The following is a 14,456-nucleotide window of genomic DNA, read 5'->3' as shown; positions in this document are numbered from 1 at the left end:
TCCTGTGCCTCCCAGGCTGTTGCCTCTCCCTCCCTGGCTGTTTCCTGTCCCTCCTTGGTCTGTTTCCTGTCCCTCCCAGGCTGTTACCTGTCCCTCCCTGATCTGTTTCCTGTCCCTCCCAGGCTGTTACCTCTCCCTTCTTAGTTTGCTGCCTTTCAGTCCTAGACTGTTACCTCTCCCACCCTCACTGGCTGTTGGCTACCCCTCCCTGACTGTTGCCTACCCTTCCCTGTCTGTTGGCTACCCGTCCCCTGGCTGTTGCCTGTCCCTACCTGGTCTGTTGCCTACCTCTCCCTGGCTGCTGCTGGTCCCTCCCTGGCTGTTGTTTCCTATTGGTGGACTTATTTGAAAAGCAGAAGTTTTCTTCGTACTATATAATAATGCTGCTCTAGGCTTTCAGAAGTCCAATATAAGCCATTAAATGTCATTGAGGTTTTTGAACTCCGTGCCAGCAATTTCATGCCGGTTAGGACAGGATGTTATCAACCAAAGCTGGAGTCAAGTTCTTTTGACACTTGGCAGAAATTTCTGTGAGCGGTGGATAAAATGCTTACTGTATGTATGAGCGCGGGCCAGCGGCGACAGCATAGGTAATGAGCGGTCACCATACTATATAACTCAGTAAAGGAGAATTTCTGTATGTTACGGTGATTGCAAACTGGGTATAAAATAGCTCTCATACAGAGCCAATTCCCAGAGATTTGCAGTAATAAGCAGAGATGAGGCACTTATTCGCAGGACTGCAGACCGAATGGACCTGGCATTAAAAATAATGTTTATTCCAAAACTATGTTCCCATCTGCAGCAGCACAAATGATGTCCTTACCTTAGACATTACAAACACTATAGAAAAAGCTTAATGCTCCAGATTGGCCTCAAGTGACACAACCCCAACTGATGACTTCATCGGCAAAGCAGGACAAAGGCCGACTGACCTGAGATGAACAGTACGAACAAGCAGCAATCAAAACATGGGGGCTCATCTGAGACCCCCCAGTATAAAAACCTATATCCTACTATTAGGAAATGTCTTCCAGAAAGATTTGACAAGAGGGTATGGTCACAACTCACGGGCATGAGCTATGAATCATTGGGTGTCAGAAGACGGAAATGCTTGGCCAGCCCCTGCCTCGTGCCGTGCCACCGAATAGAGCTGCTCAGCCAGGCTTTTATGCTGGAGCATGCCCATCTGGCCATCGGCTACTTTGGAATTTTCCATAAGTGCCATATGGGCAGTCAGCCAGTGTCACCTTTGTGAAGTCATTGCTGGAATTATGGCATCAAATGCAGCATGCTCATAGCAACCAATCAGTGTCTACCTATCATACAATACATATATACAATGGTATTGAATAGTGGGGGCGGGTTTGTGATTACACCCCTTTGCCACCACGTCACCCACCCAAGAATTTATAAAAATATATGGGTCACGCCCCTAACTCAAGGTCACTCCCACCGCACCATGGCTCCACCCCCACATCCAGATTTAGTGAATAAGAAAGTTGGAAGGAATGGGTCCGCATCCAATGCCCCTTGTTGCCTTTATCAAGTGTTGACCATTAACATGTCGAAATTTTGTTTGTGTCGACTTTTTGTTGTTGACCCTTTTCATGTGTCTACCTATTACCTGTCGACCAATTGTTGTCGACCTATTCCTTCACTGTCGACTTAATTACGGTCAACCTATTGACCGGATTACTGACAATATACTATATACAACAGTATGTTTTCTCTCTAGAATAATGTTGCCCCCCCCCCTCCCCCCCCCCGGAATGGGGAGCAAGCCTCCTGGAATGCTGGTCTTCTCCCGTGACCCCCGCCGCCTGTGGAACCAAATGACGCATATTGCTATAGGTAACATGCACAGTAAGTTCCCCCTGGCACTGTGCATGTTACCTATGGCACAGAGCAAGTTACCCCTGGCACGTAGCCGAACGGTGTGCTGCATATTGTGTAATGGGCATTATGGTATGTGGCATATTGTGTGATGGGCATTATAGTATGTGGTATAATGTATAATGGGCATTACGGTATGTGGTATAATGTGTAATGGGCATTACGGTATGTGGTATAATGTGTAATGGGCATTACGGTATGTGGTATAATGTGTAATGGGCATTACAGTGTGCATGGTCCTCTGTCCCACAAAGCCATGCCTTAAATTTTTCGCAGGCCAGTAATGTATATGTTACCACCGCCACTGCCCCCCCCCCCCCCCTCATGTATATTTTGTTATGGCGTAACGTACACATTGCTGGCACAAGTGAATGAATTTCTCCCTACGCGCAATGCTGCATATGAAATGTTTGCCGTGCACATGGGTGGGATTTTGCCAGGTCAGGGAGGCGCGGGGTGGATTTTACCTGATTGCTGGGCTCCGAATATATGCAGCCCAGCAATCAGTTCTGAATCAGGCTCCAAGAACATAAATGCACTGAATAAAATGGCCGCTGCTCCCACCCTTGGAATTCAAACCCCGCCCATTATGTAAATAGCCTTATAAAGAAAGATTTTCACCTAAGTCTTTCGCCTCCTGAAGATCTCTTTGAGGAAAATAGCTCAGTTTGTACGCACCACATTGGTGACAGATATAACTATTAGAGATTTTGGCAAAGTCTTTTGAAATGAAAATCTACTAGTATGTATGGGCCTTAACAATGATATATGTATAGTGGATATCCATGCTTGAGTCCAGATGGTTGAATGACTGTGGTACTAATTAAGGGGCAGATTTATTAAGCTCGGTGAAGTGATAAAGAGTGATAACGCATCGGTCAATCAGCTCCCAACTGTCAAGTTACAGGCTGTGTTTGAAAAATGACAGTTAGGATGGCGTGTTATCACTGGCCACTTTATAACTTCAATAAGCTTAATATATTTGCCCCTAAGTCACCTGTGCTCGTGCATGGGTATCCTTAAAGCCTGGACTGTAACGGCGGAGTCTGAGAACCTCTGTCTTAGGGGTATATTTTTTTAAAATGAGTTTGTGGAAAATCCTCCAAAAACAACCAGGTTCGGGGAAAAACTAGGAGGCCCCCTTGGACGTTTCACACACTCGTCGGGCCGTTCACTCCCGAGGACACCCCTCCATTTCCAGAGGGATCCGACAATGTCGTCAGATGTGCCAAACCCAGAGGAAAAAGTGAACATACTGTATCAGCTTACACTTCTCACTGAGAGCAGGGATGATTTCTTATTGTAAAGTGCATAATCACCTAGCAAAGCGTGCTAGTGCCGCCCCTCCCTAGCTCAGTTCTTCAGGCAGCCATTTTTGTCCAGGGCTTTTCCAATTCCTACACAGCTCTGGGTGCAATTAACAGATTGGTTGGAGATTGATCTCATGCTCACACACCTCCTCCACTATCAAGTTGGTCTAAAATGAAACCACCAAACTGATATTACAGAACCAGTGGCATTGGCAAGGTTGCAGTATAAAGCTACTGTATCTTCCTATATTCCAACGCCCTTCTCATTTATTTGCTAGTATATCAGGATCATATAGAATACAATATTTGGGGGAATCTTAATGGAATCTGTCACTCGAATATTCTACTCTGAACTGAATTGGAAATGAAATTATAAAACAAAATAATACGATTCTTTCTGTCCTTTGTGAAAAAGAAATTCCCTCAGGGAGATATGGCCTGAATCCCAGCCTATGCACACCTTTGTATTAATAATCCATGATGGAGACATAAAGCGTGATCACTATAATAAGTTCTGTGGGAGAGTGACCTTGGAGAACCCAGGAGCTCGGGGACAGGAATGGCATCTCCTCCGGTTTTCTCATAAGTCAACCAACAAAAGCCTGCTCCTGTTATGTCATGCTATGAAACCTTAATGTGCTGATTCTCAGCTCCGAATTCTACCTCTGTTATAGACGGTACAATTACTGTACATGACTAAGGTTACCGAGATTCTGGATTTACTTTGACACGCAAGTTATTCTCCCCTAAGCAGCCTATTATCATCATGGGCTGGGTAATCCCTGATAATTACGGTAACTATACCACTTGTCGCAGGTTGTGTCAGTCCATACTTAAGTATTGAGTGTTCACTCGTGTGCATTGCTGCCAGTCTCCTAGGGGAGTGATCTGCTAGGATCCCTCTGTGCAAAGCCAGAGCCCATTCCCATTGCAATCTGAAGATCTTTGCAAGCCAACTTTCATTTTTCATAAGATAGCTGAATACTAGGCAACTATGTCAGGCCCCTAATAATTAATTGGTCCATTAATAAACTAAGCCACAACAGTCATCCTGGCGCAATGCCTGATGGTCCCACAATGTCCAATGGTCCCGCTAGTTGTTAATCAACCTGTACACCAGGCATCTACAGGGGCTGTCATTCCCTAGCATCCCGGAGGATATGGGTTACATTGAAAACCGCAGATACAGGGAATCATTTATTAAAAGGACCTTACTATTCTGGTTCTCTGTTTGTTCCTTCTCCTTGTTAGTCCTGCACTACCCTGCCGGTTACAGCTTACACATCTTTGTAATTTGCTGTCTGTATTCTGGATTTTTTAACTCTAGCAATTTTCCCATGAATACTCGGCCATGTCAGTGTCTTGGAAACCCCAGTCGAGCTTGGAACCCAGCTCCTGCTTCTACTATCTTGTGACCTGTACTTATTTAATGCCTAAGTCTTTCTAGTTGTGTCCCTTTTCCATAGCTCCACCTGCATGTTAATATACATTAGCCAGCAGCTTCACTGTGATCAGTTGCTCTATATGCTGAATGCATTTGCGGTAACCTAGCTTTGATTCTGCTCTGCAAATGAACCCAGTGTATGCCATCCAGTCTGCCCTGTATCATTTTACTTCAGCCATTCATCTAGTGGTCTCTAGATAATTGCAAAAGCCCCTACTGCTTGAAGTTTAAGACATGGCAGCATCCTAAGTATCAGTGTGTGGGTTAAAAGGCGGAAGACCTTCACTTGTGGCTCTAGGGATTTCATGCAGTTGTGCGGAACTTCTATAATAGACAGTTAAACTACGTATATAAAAAAAAAGAGAAGCATTTTTTACTTGGGCAAAATGATGTCACCCTGTGGGAGGTGCTTATTTCAAATGTGCAGAGAGATTTACAGTACAGTAAGGAAGGGGTGGGTCCATGCTTTTTTAATTTTAGTCTGCTACTGTATTCTAAATTTCTGAATAAGCAGACTGTATTTTCCCTTCTTGTAAAAATTTTTTCAATAAATGTATTTTCCCCCATGGTTTGTTCCAGGAGAAGACTGCTCCTTGTTTGCAAATAGTTTTTTATTGCATGTGATTTTTACTATGGCGACGTGCAATTAAATTGTTCTTGTATAAACGTATAAATTATAATACAACAAGTGAAGTTAGCATATACAGTAAATGAACTGCCATACTGTTTCTTTGTAAGTTGATACACCATAAGGTCTGATGTCATCATATATCTATCTAATGTACATACTGTACATGTACTGTATATATAATATCCAATTATTGCACCAATGATTGCAAGTGGTCTCCTCTACAGCTATGTGTTGTTGTCAGGTCACACAACTTCTTACTTCAATTATCTATTTAATTTACAGTGTGAGTGCGTTATCCAATACTGTATATTCCATTTTCACAGATTATCAGCCAAGGCGAGTCTCTCAGTACAACAGTGAGAACAGCCCATCACACAGATGCAGTAACACCATTCAAACATTACAAATCCCATCCACCCAGAAAAGGTCTGTACAAATGAGCCAACTCAGAATAAACAACAACCAGTCAGGAATAAAGGCAATATTTTTAATACATTCTATAATACGTTCTATACATTCCATAGAATACCATAGTAACCAATGGTAAGACAAGCCATGTTCTGGGGTATAGGCAGGTAGCAGAATGGTAAGACAAGCTGCGGTCTGGGGTACAGGCAGGTAGCAGAATGGTAAGACAAGCCGCGGTCTGGGGTACAGGCAGGTAGCAGAATGGTAAGACAAGCCGCGGTCTGGGGTACAGGCAGGTAGTAGAATGGTAAGACAAGCCATGGTCTGGGGTACAGCCAGGTAGCAGAATGGTAAGAGAAGCCGCGGTCTGGGGTACAGGCAGGTAGCAGAATGGTAAGAAAAGGCGTGGTCTGGGGTACGGACAGGTAGCAGAATGGTAAGACAATCCATGGTCTGGGGTACAGCCAGGTAGCAGAATGGTAAGAGAAGCCGCGGTCTGGGGTACAGGCAGGTAGCAGAATGGTAAGACAAGCCGTGGTCTGGGGTACAGGCAGGTAGCAGAATGGTAAGACAAGCCGTGGTCTGGGGTACAGGCAGGTAGCAGAATGGTAAGACAAGCCACAGTCTGGGGTACAGGCAGGTAGCAGAATGGTAAGACAAGCCGTGGTCTGGGGTACAGGCAGGTAGCAGAATGGTAAGAGAAGCCGCGGTCTGGGGTACAGGCAGGTAGCAGAATGGTAAGACAAGCCGTGGTCTGGGGTACAGGCAGGTAGCAGAATGGTAAGACAAGCCACAGTCTGGGGCACAGGCAGGTAGCAGAATGGTAAGAGAAGCCGCGGTCTGGGGTACAGCCAGGTAGCAGAATGGTAAGAGAAGCCGCGGTCCGGGGTACAGGCAGGTAGTAGAATGGTAAGACAAGCCGTGGTCTGGGGTACAGACAGGTAGCAGCATGGTAAGACAAGCCACAGTCTGGGGTACAGGCAGGTAGCAGAATGGTAAGACAAGCCGTGGTCTGGGGTACAGGCAGGTAGCAGAATGGTAAGACAAGCCATGGTCTGGGGTACGGACAGGTAGCAGAATGGTAAGACAAGCTGTGGTCTAGGGTACAGGCAGGTAGCAGAATGATAAGACAATCCATGGTCTGGGGTACAGACAGGTAGTAGAATGGTAAGACAAGCCGTGGTCTGGGGTACAGGCAGGTAGCAGAATGGTAAGACAAGCCATGGTCTGGGGTACAGGCAGGTAGTAGAATGGTAAGACAAGCTGTGGTCTAGGGTACAGGCAGGTAGCAGAATGATAAGACAATCCATGGTCTGGGGTACAGACAGGTAGTAGAATGGTAACAAAAGCCGCGGTCTGGGGTACAGGCAGGTAGCAGAATGGTAAGACAAGCCGCGGTATGGGGTACGGACAGGTATCAGAATGGTAAGACAATCCATGGTCTGGGGTACAGACAGGTAACAGGATGTGCCCTGGCAATGCCAGGTTTTACAGATAGTATATACTGTATACACAAGTACAGTCAGAGTAATTAGAATATACTGATATCTCTTTATGGGCTCCAAACTGTATCTGTTTTATATCAGCTAAAAATATTCCGCAATTACTGTGCATCGCAATGGTTTATGGCAGCTATAAAAGTATTCACCGCTTTGGTACTATCATATTATGTTATCAAAATGGATTTATTGGAGAACTGACCCTTGACTACTAATGCGACCCACTCGCTCATAATAAAAACAGCTCTAAAACCTTTTATTATTTATAAATAAAATTCAGACACACTACACTAGAGTTTACACTCGAGTTTAATAGTTAGCGGAAGTAGCTGGGATCTCATTGGTGACTTTTGTTGGGTAAGGCTCTAGCAGCTTTGCCCATCTGGACATCTCAGTGTCTGCCCATTCTTCTTGGCATAATCGCTGGATGAAGCCATTGCACCTTGCACCAACGCACCAAGATGATAAAACTATATTGCAGAGGATGCATCACAGTCCTCGAGAGGGTCTCCTGCAGTTGCCACCAGTCTACAGTGAGCAGCCTGGGTATTTGCCAGAACGGTACCACTTTTGCTCAGCAGATGTGCCAGATGGGCGCATGTATGGATTGTACGTCTAACGACTGATACAGCCAGGTGTAACGACTGTGCATATGCAAGAGCAAAGCGTATGTCCACAAATCGCAATGGGCGGTACATACAGGGCTGCCATTTTGGGGCCCAGGACACATTTCCTGTCCGGGCCCCCCTCCTCCTCACTTGACTTACCGTTACCCGGCTCCTGCTCCCTCATCTCCTCTTCCGTTGAGCTGCAGCCCAGAGGTCCCGGAGTGCAGGCTTCTTCAACTTAGAATGCCGGCGGGCCAATTAAATGCAGCACCGGCTGGTGAGCCAATCAGAGCTTGAGTAACAGTAGCCGATCCGATTGGCTGCCAGTACGCGAGCTCTGATTGTCTCAAAAGCCAATGCAGCATTTTAATTGGGCGCTGGCGTCCTGGGTTGAATAAGTCTGCGCTCCGAGACCTTCTTTGTTCAGCGCAGCGGAGGCAGTAAGGGGGGGGGGGGGTGCGTGGTGGGCAAAATGAGCTGCCCTTCCAGAGGCTAGGGCTCGGGACAGCTGTACCCCTATTGGTGGCCCTGGGTACATATGTGTGACTTTTTGGCCTTGTTGGCTCTTTCTCTCCCAGAAAGGTACAGCAATGTTGTGGTGACAATGCCAACTCCTCAGCCATGCACCCCTGGGTAGCAGCACCTACCCCCATTTAAAAAAAATATATATATATTTCATGCCAGTTACATATCATGTCCCCTGTAGTGCCAGTTACAGATGTCCCAGTAGTGTCAGTTACATATTGTCCCCAGTAGTCCCAGTTACAGATATCCTAGTAGTGCCAGTTACATATCATGTCCCTAGTAGTGCCAGTTACAGATGTCCCCAGTAGTGCCAGTTACATATCGTGTCCTCTCTAGTGACAATTACATATAATGTCCCCAGTAGTGCCAGTTACAGATATCCTAGTAGTGCCAGTTACAGATGTCCCCAGTAGTGCCAGTTACATATCATGTCCTCTGTAGTGCCAGTTACATATAATGTCCCCAGTAGTGCCAGTTACAGATATCCTATTAGTGCCAGTTACAAATCATGTCCCCAGTAGTGCCAGTTACATATCATGTCTCTAGTAGTGCCAGTTACAGATGTCCCCAGTATTGCCAGTTACATATGTCCCCAGTAGTGCAAGTTACAGATGTCCCCAGTAGTGAAAGTTACATAGCATGTCCTCTGTAGTGCCAGTTACATATATGTCCCCACTAGTGCGAGTAACATATAATTTCCCCAGTTGTGCCAGTTAGAGATGTTCCCAGTAATATGTTACATATCATGTCCCCAGTAATGCCAGTTACATATCATGTCTCCTTTAGTGCTAGTTACATATCATGTCCCCAGTAGTGCCAGTTACCTATAATTTGCCCAGTAGTGCTAGTTACAGATGTCCCCAGTAGTGACAGTTACATATCATGTCCCCAGTAGTGCCAGTTACAGATGTCCCCAGCAGTGCCAGTTACATATCATGTCCCTAGTAGTGCCAGTTACATATTGTGCCAGTTACAGAGGTCCCCAGGAGTGCCAGATACAGATATCCCCAGTAGTGCCAGTTACAGATGTCCCCAGTAGTGCCAGTTACATATCATGTCCCCAGTAGTGCCAGTTACATATCATGTCCCCAGTAGTGTTAGTTAGTTACATATCATGTCCCCAGTAGTGTCAGTTACAGATGTCCCCAGTAGTGCCAGTTACAGATGTCCCCAGTAGTGCCAGTTACAGATGTCCCCAGTAGTGCCAGTTACAGATGTCCCCAGTAGTGCCAGTTACAGATGTCCCCAGTAGTGCCCATTACTGATGTCCCCAGTAGTGCTTTTAGAGAAAAAAAATAAGTACATTCTGGAAACTATGGTTTTCGGAATGATTTGGATAATGGATATTTGGATAAGGGATACTCAACTCTACCTATACTAAGAAAATCTAAAATTCGGAAAGGGGGGTTTAACTAATGGCCAAGTGGCCTCTAGTTGAAGGGCGCCTTCAGGGATGGTTTGGCAAGCTGCTCCTACTGGGGGTGTCAGTCCCCGGGTATAATTTGCAAATGGAAAAAAAGGGGGTGGGTGGAGCGCTATGAGCAATAATGGGTTAACGATGTATTTAGAACATGAAAAATGTATTCTTTATAAAAAGTTAAATTGTGCTATGCACTTAGTTGGTATATAATAATATTCTTTGAAACAACATATTGCACAGTAAGTAAATGAATACAAAAACACATTAAAAAGTAGAAATGTAAATTGATATGGAAATAAAAAATTGTAAAACAAAGGTCTGATACTTATGGTCAGAAGTCCCGTTTACCCCAGAGTGGGGAGACGAAAATGGGGTTGAAGTGATCCTGGGATTATGCCTCAAATTGTAGGATATTGTGGGAGTCCATGAAACCTTGCCGGATTGTTGTTTTCACGCTGGAGGATGTTGTTATAGCCCCTGGTGGAGTGTGGGGAGTCCTCAACGATGATGCGGAATTGGTAATCCTAATTATGCAGGTAGTGGTTCCCAAATTGGTGGTGTGGCAAATGAGGCCCAGGTATTGCAAGATTGTAGTATTCAGTCTCCAAATGACTGTATTGCAAATGGATAATGGGGAGAGATCAGACCATAGATGCCCAATAAAATCAGCAGGTGCTCCCTAAAATCTAAAATTCGGTTTAAAATTTAGATATTGTTTTTCCTTTTTGTAAAACGGAAAAAGAAACTCAACTGACCTGAAATTTTCATTTCAGAAATCACTAAAAGTTTGATTCTGTGACACTATCGCAGCTCCCTCGTTGTCCCGAAATGGCAGCGGATGGTCAATCGCTGACAGTTTGCTGCTAATCTGCATCCAGTGTCGCAGACCCATATTGTTTATGCGCAGTACGGGTAATGCGCATGTGCAAAGTACCAAACGTCACTATTATTTGCCATGCGCCTGCATGCCGCACCTCCAACCACGTATAAATAAGGCCCCATACAGTATTCTTTACTGGTGCTGTAGGTGGCTTGACGTTAGCTGCATGGGTTACGCAGTTACTTCTGGCCTTAACTGGAGTGTGTGAACAAATGTGGTTGCAATTTATGTAAGCAAAGTCTACATGTATCTGTCAATGCAGTGCACTTTTTAATCTGTGATATCCAAATTGTTTATTTTATTTCTTCCTTGTAATCCGTTATCAGTTCACCCAAACTGAAGTTTCAGAGATGAAAGAGATTACTACAGAACCTGGCTTTCCGTCAGCTGCCCTAATAGAACTCTTTCAAGCCTGAATCTGCTCCTTGGTGAGGTGACGCTTGCTGTGAGACAGCGTCGTAGTTGCCATGTGAACACTGTATAAGTGGATCTCTGAGGTTCTAAATAAATGTAACAAAAACAACTGTTGTCGCTGAGAAAATGAAAAACTATTGAGGTGAAAAATAATCCTGCCATCGGCAAACAAAACTAGGGCCCCGGTCTTATTGCGATTCATTTAAAAAAGGACGGATCGTCTAAAGGTACAGGAGTAAGCAGAAGAATCAGATTGTCAAGTCCGCTGCCGTTCTGGACAAAATCCACGTGGATTCCCAACTGTCGAATTGTTTCTGATAGTCGGAAGATTGAATTACACTGTCGAATTGATAATGTATTGGAATATATTCTTTTTTGGGCTGATATTTTTCCCTGGTTTTCAGTTGATTGTACAAAGTGACTGTCAGTAAACTACCGATTTGCGTAGATTAAGCCAGAAATAGCCAGAAAATAGTTTAAGACATATTTTAACTTCAGTCAATTTCTTTGCAAACATTTTGGTAAAATTTTTTGCCTGATTTTGATTATTTTTACCTTAATAAATGTCCAACATGCAAAATCAGCCAAAAATAGGTGAAAAACACAAAATTGACCGCCTCTAAATATAACCCTTAGAGGCAGATTGAGTCCATTGGCAACTACTCAACTCTATTAGGATCACCATAAAAATGGCCGCTGTGCTGCCGGATCACCAGAAAAATGGCCGTTGTGCTGCAGGATCATCGGAAAAATAACCGCTGTGCTGCAGAATCACCAGAAAAATGACCGCTGTGCTGTAGGATCACCAGAAAAATGTCCGCGGTGCCATTTTTCCAGCACTTCTCGTATGCGTGGTAGAGTCTGAGCACTCAAGTGCTGCTCCTCTCTTACATGTCCATGTGTAACTATGTACAAAATTCTGGGTACATTCTTGTTTTAGCCCTGACACACAACATTGATGTAGATCCATTTACTTCTATTTAGCTAAAAAATAAAAAAAAAATGGCAGAAATTGGCTTTAGTAAATTACACCCCCAATCCTTGGTACTTCTCCCCCACACACGTTATCCCGCATTGCTAGTAAAAGTATATTGCAGCCACGCGTGTAAAACGTGTGCAGATCACACGGTGGGTCGAGCAAGAGGAGGAATCTGTGATCAATAAGGAAATGTTTTTTTGTACACACCGCAAACAATTTAAAGCAATTCTGTGAATCAATAGAAATAGACAGAAATTCTTCTCAGCAGTTACTACCGATGTATGGGGGTATTGATCCGAATATAGATCTCTCCTGTGCGCGGAGAACGGCATTGGTCTGGATCTGAACGAGGTACCATGTGAGAAAGAATGGCCTATATAACTAGACAAGGAAACGCCAGGATGTGGCATTATTGCACACGTCAAACCGCTCAGTGCTCCCGGAGCTGTACTGAGAGTACGGTAATTCCATTTAGAACCCTGACGGCCAATTGCAGAGAAATGGGGACATTGTGTAATTACGTACAGATGTAATATCAGTGTTGGATCTACCATTGTCATACATTCCGCACGTATGACCAGCAATTGCATCTGTCAGGGATTACGTTCTACAACCCTAAATAGAATAAAAACATCCCATCATGACCTGACACTTCCCGGCAGCACCGTCAGTTCTCCACACACCGCCTGCCATGCTGATAGTTCCGCCACCCGCCCGGAGGCAACAGACCCCCAGAGCAGCTGCTCTCTGCCCAGCTCCAGGCCGCCCACCCATGTAAGTAAATCCGTGGGGCGGTCGATGTGGGGAGGACATGCTTTTTTTTAATAGAAATGCCAATCCCGGGAATCCCGGGATTGGGCATTTTTTTAATCCTGGATCCCAGAATCCTTAGTGGTGACGTCATGTGATGTCAACTGCCCACCCCTAGCAGCCTGCATGACCAGGGGAATGCCCAGCCCTCGAGTGTTTCGCATATATTCGCGCATGCGCAGACGGGGCCGAATTTGGAGGGGGTGGGGGTTAAAATAGTCACATTTGCATACTTTAGCCATGCCTCTTGCATCTGATTGCATCATTTTGGGGGCGGGGCCTAGTGACGTGACAAACAAGCCCTTCCCCCGAGGGGGCAAGCAGTGTCTTCTCTCCAAGCTTCGCCCGGTAAGGAGGAGGTGAAATCTTGGTCAGTATAAGAAATATTCACCCTCCGGACAGGTTTTAAATAAAACAATCTCACAGCAAAGCAACAAATGGAGGTGGTGAGGCTGGTAAGGGTGAGGCTGGTAAGGGTGAGGCTGGTAAGGCTGAGGGTGGCCGCACTGCCTCTGATTTCATATTAGGACCTGATCATCATCAGCCCTGAGCCAATATGGGACTTTGGTACTGAATCTGGTTCACTCGAAAAGCACATTTGGTTTAATAATGGAAAAAAAAACATGCTGCACTGCAGAGGTGCAGATGTAACATGTGCAGAGAGAGTCAGATTTGGGTGAGTTACTTTGTTTCTGTGCAGGGTAAATACTGGCTGCTTTATTTTTACACTGCAATATAGATATCAGTTGAAGTACAACCCCACCCAAATCTAACTGTCTCTGCACGTTACACAGAAACACGATTTTGTCCATTATCAAACCAAATGTGCAAGTGAACCAGAATCAGGCCCTTAATCCGGCCCTGTATGTAGGTCTCATAAATGGTCTCATTTCAAGTTTTTAACGGAGTCTGCAGAAGCCAACACAAAATCCTGATTTGCATATTAATATAAGACAGGTGTCATCTCAAATGTAAAATCCTTTCTTCATGTTTATCACTAAGAAATGACTGACTAGTTAGGATTTTCATGGCGCATATGTAAAGGGGTGTACACACGGAGCAAATTTGTGCTATTTTCTAAGCAATCTGACTAGATTGCTTAGAAAGTAAGCACAGATCTCTCCGTGTGTATGCTCCGAGAGATTAAATATCTCTTGCTAACTAAGTCAGTGCATGCAGTCACAATCTAGTAAGATTGCTTACCAAATGACTGCAAATCTCTCTGTGTGTACAGAATGAGAGATACTGATCACAATCTCTCATTCTGAACCATTACCCTGACTTTTTTTGCTTAAGCAAAATCGCTTAGCAAAATCACTTAGCACAAAACTCTGCATGTGTATGTGCTCCCCATGGGAGATCTTGACACCAGCAAAATTGATTAGCAAAATAGCTTAGCAAAATTGCTCAGCACAGATCTCTACGTGTGTATGCCCCTTAAGAGTTGCTCAAAAGGGGCGTGGCTTATGCAGAGATTGTTTGTGGGGGGCGTGGCTTGCTCCCTCTGCCGAGAAACTGGCATTGCATAACAAATGGCTATGATCACACTATTCAGTACAAATCACATGATTGGGTCCCCCCGAATGGCCCACTGGGGCTCTGTAAGTGGGCGGCCTAGGGTGTATTCTGCAG

General features: G+C 44.8%; 1 protein-coding gene and 1 long non-coding RNA gene across 2 annotated transcripts in view; one reads left to right on the top strand and one right to left on the bottom strand.

Annotated features, from left to right (window-relative positions):
• LOC146020900 (uncharacterized) overlaps nt 1–11,615 on the top strand; it is a 26,727-nt gene extending 15,112 nt beyond the window's left edge. The window contains exons 3-4 of the long non-coding RNA XR_014450851.1: nt 5,605–5,707; nt 10,948–11,615. This is a non-coding gene — a long non-coding RNA (uncharacterized LOC146020900). The remainder of the gene's footprint in view (nt 1–5,604; nt 5,708–10,947) is intronic.
• The window catches only part of SPAG16 (sperm associated antigen 16), a 713,525-nt gene that overhangs the window by 11,906 nt on the left and 687,163 nt on the right, over nt 1–14,456 (bottom strand). The window lies entirely within an intron of this gene.

This window comes from Crinia signifera, chromosome 7 (genome assembly GCF_055691185.1).
Source record: "Crinia signifera chromosome 7, ASM5569118v1, whole genome shotgun sequence".
NCBI lineage: Eukaryota > Metazoa > Chordata > Amphibia > Anura > Myobatrachidae > Crinia > Crinia signifera.
This window is presented reverse-complemented; position numbering and strand designations above follow the sequence as displayed.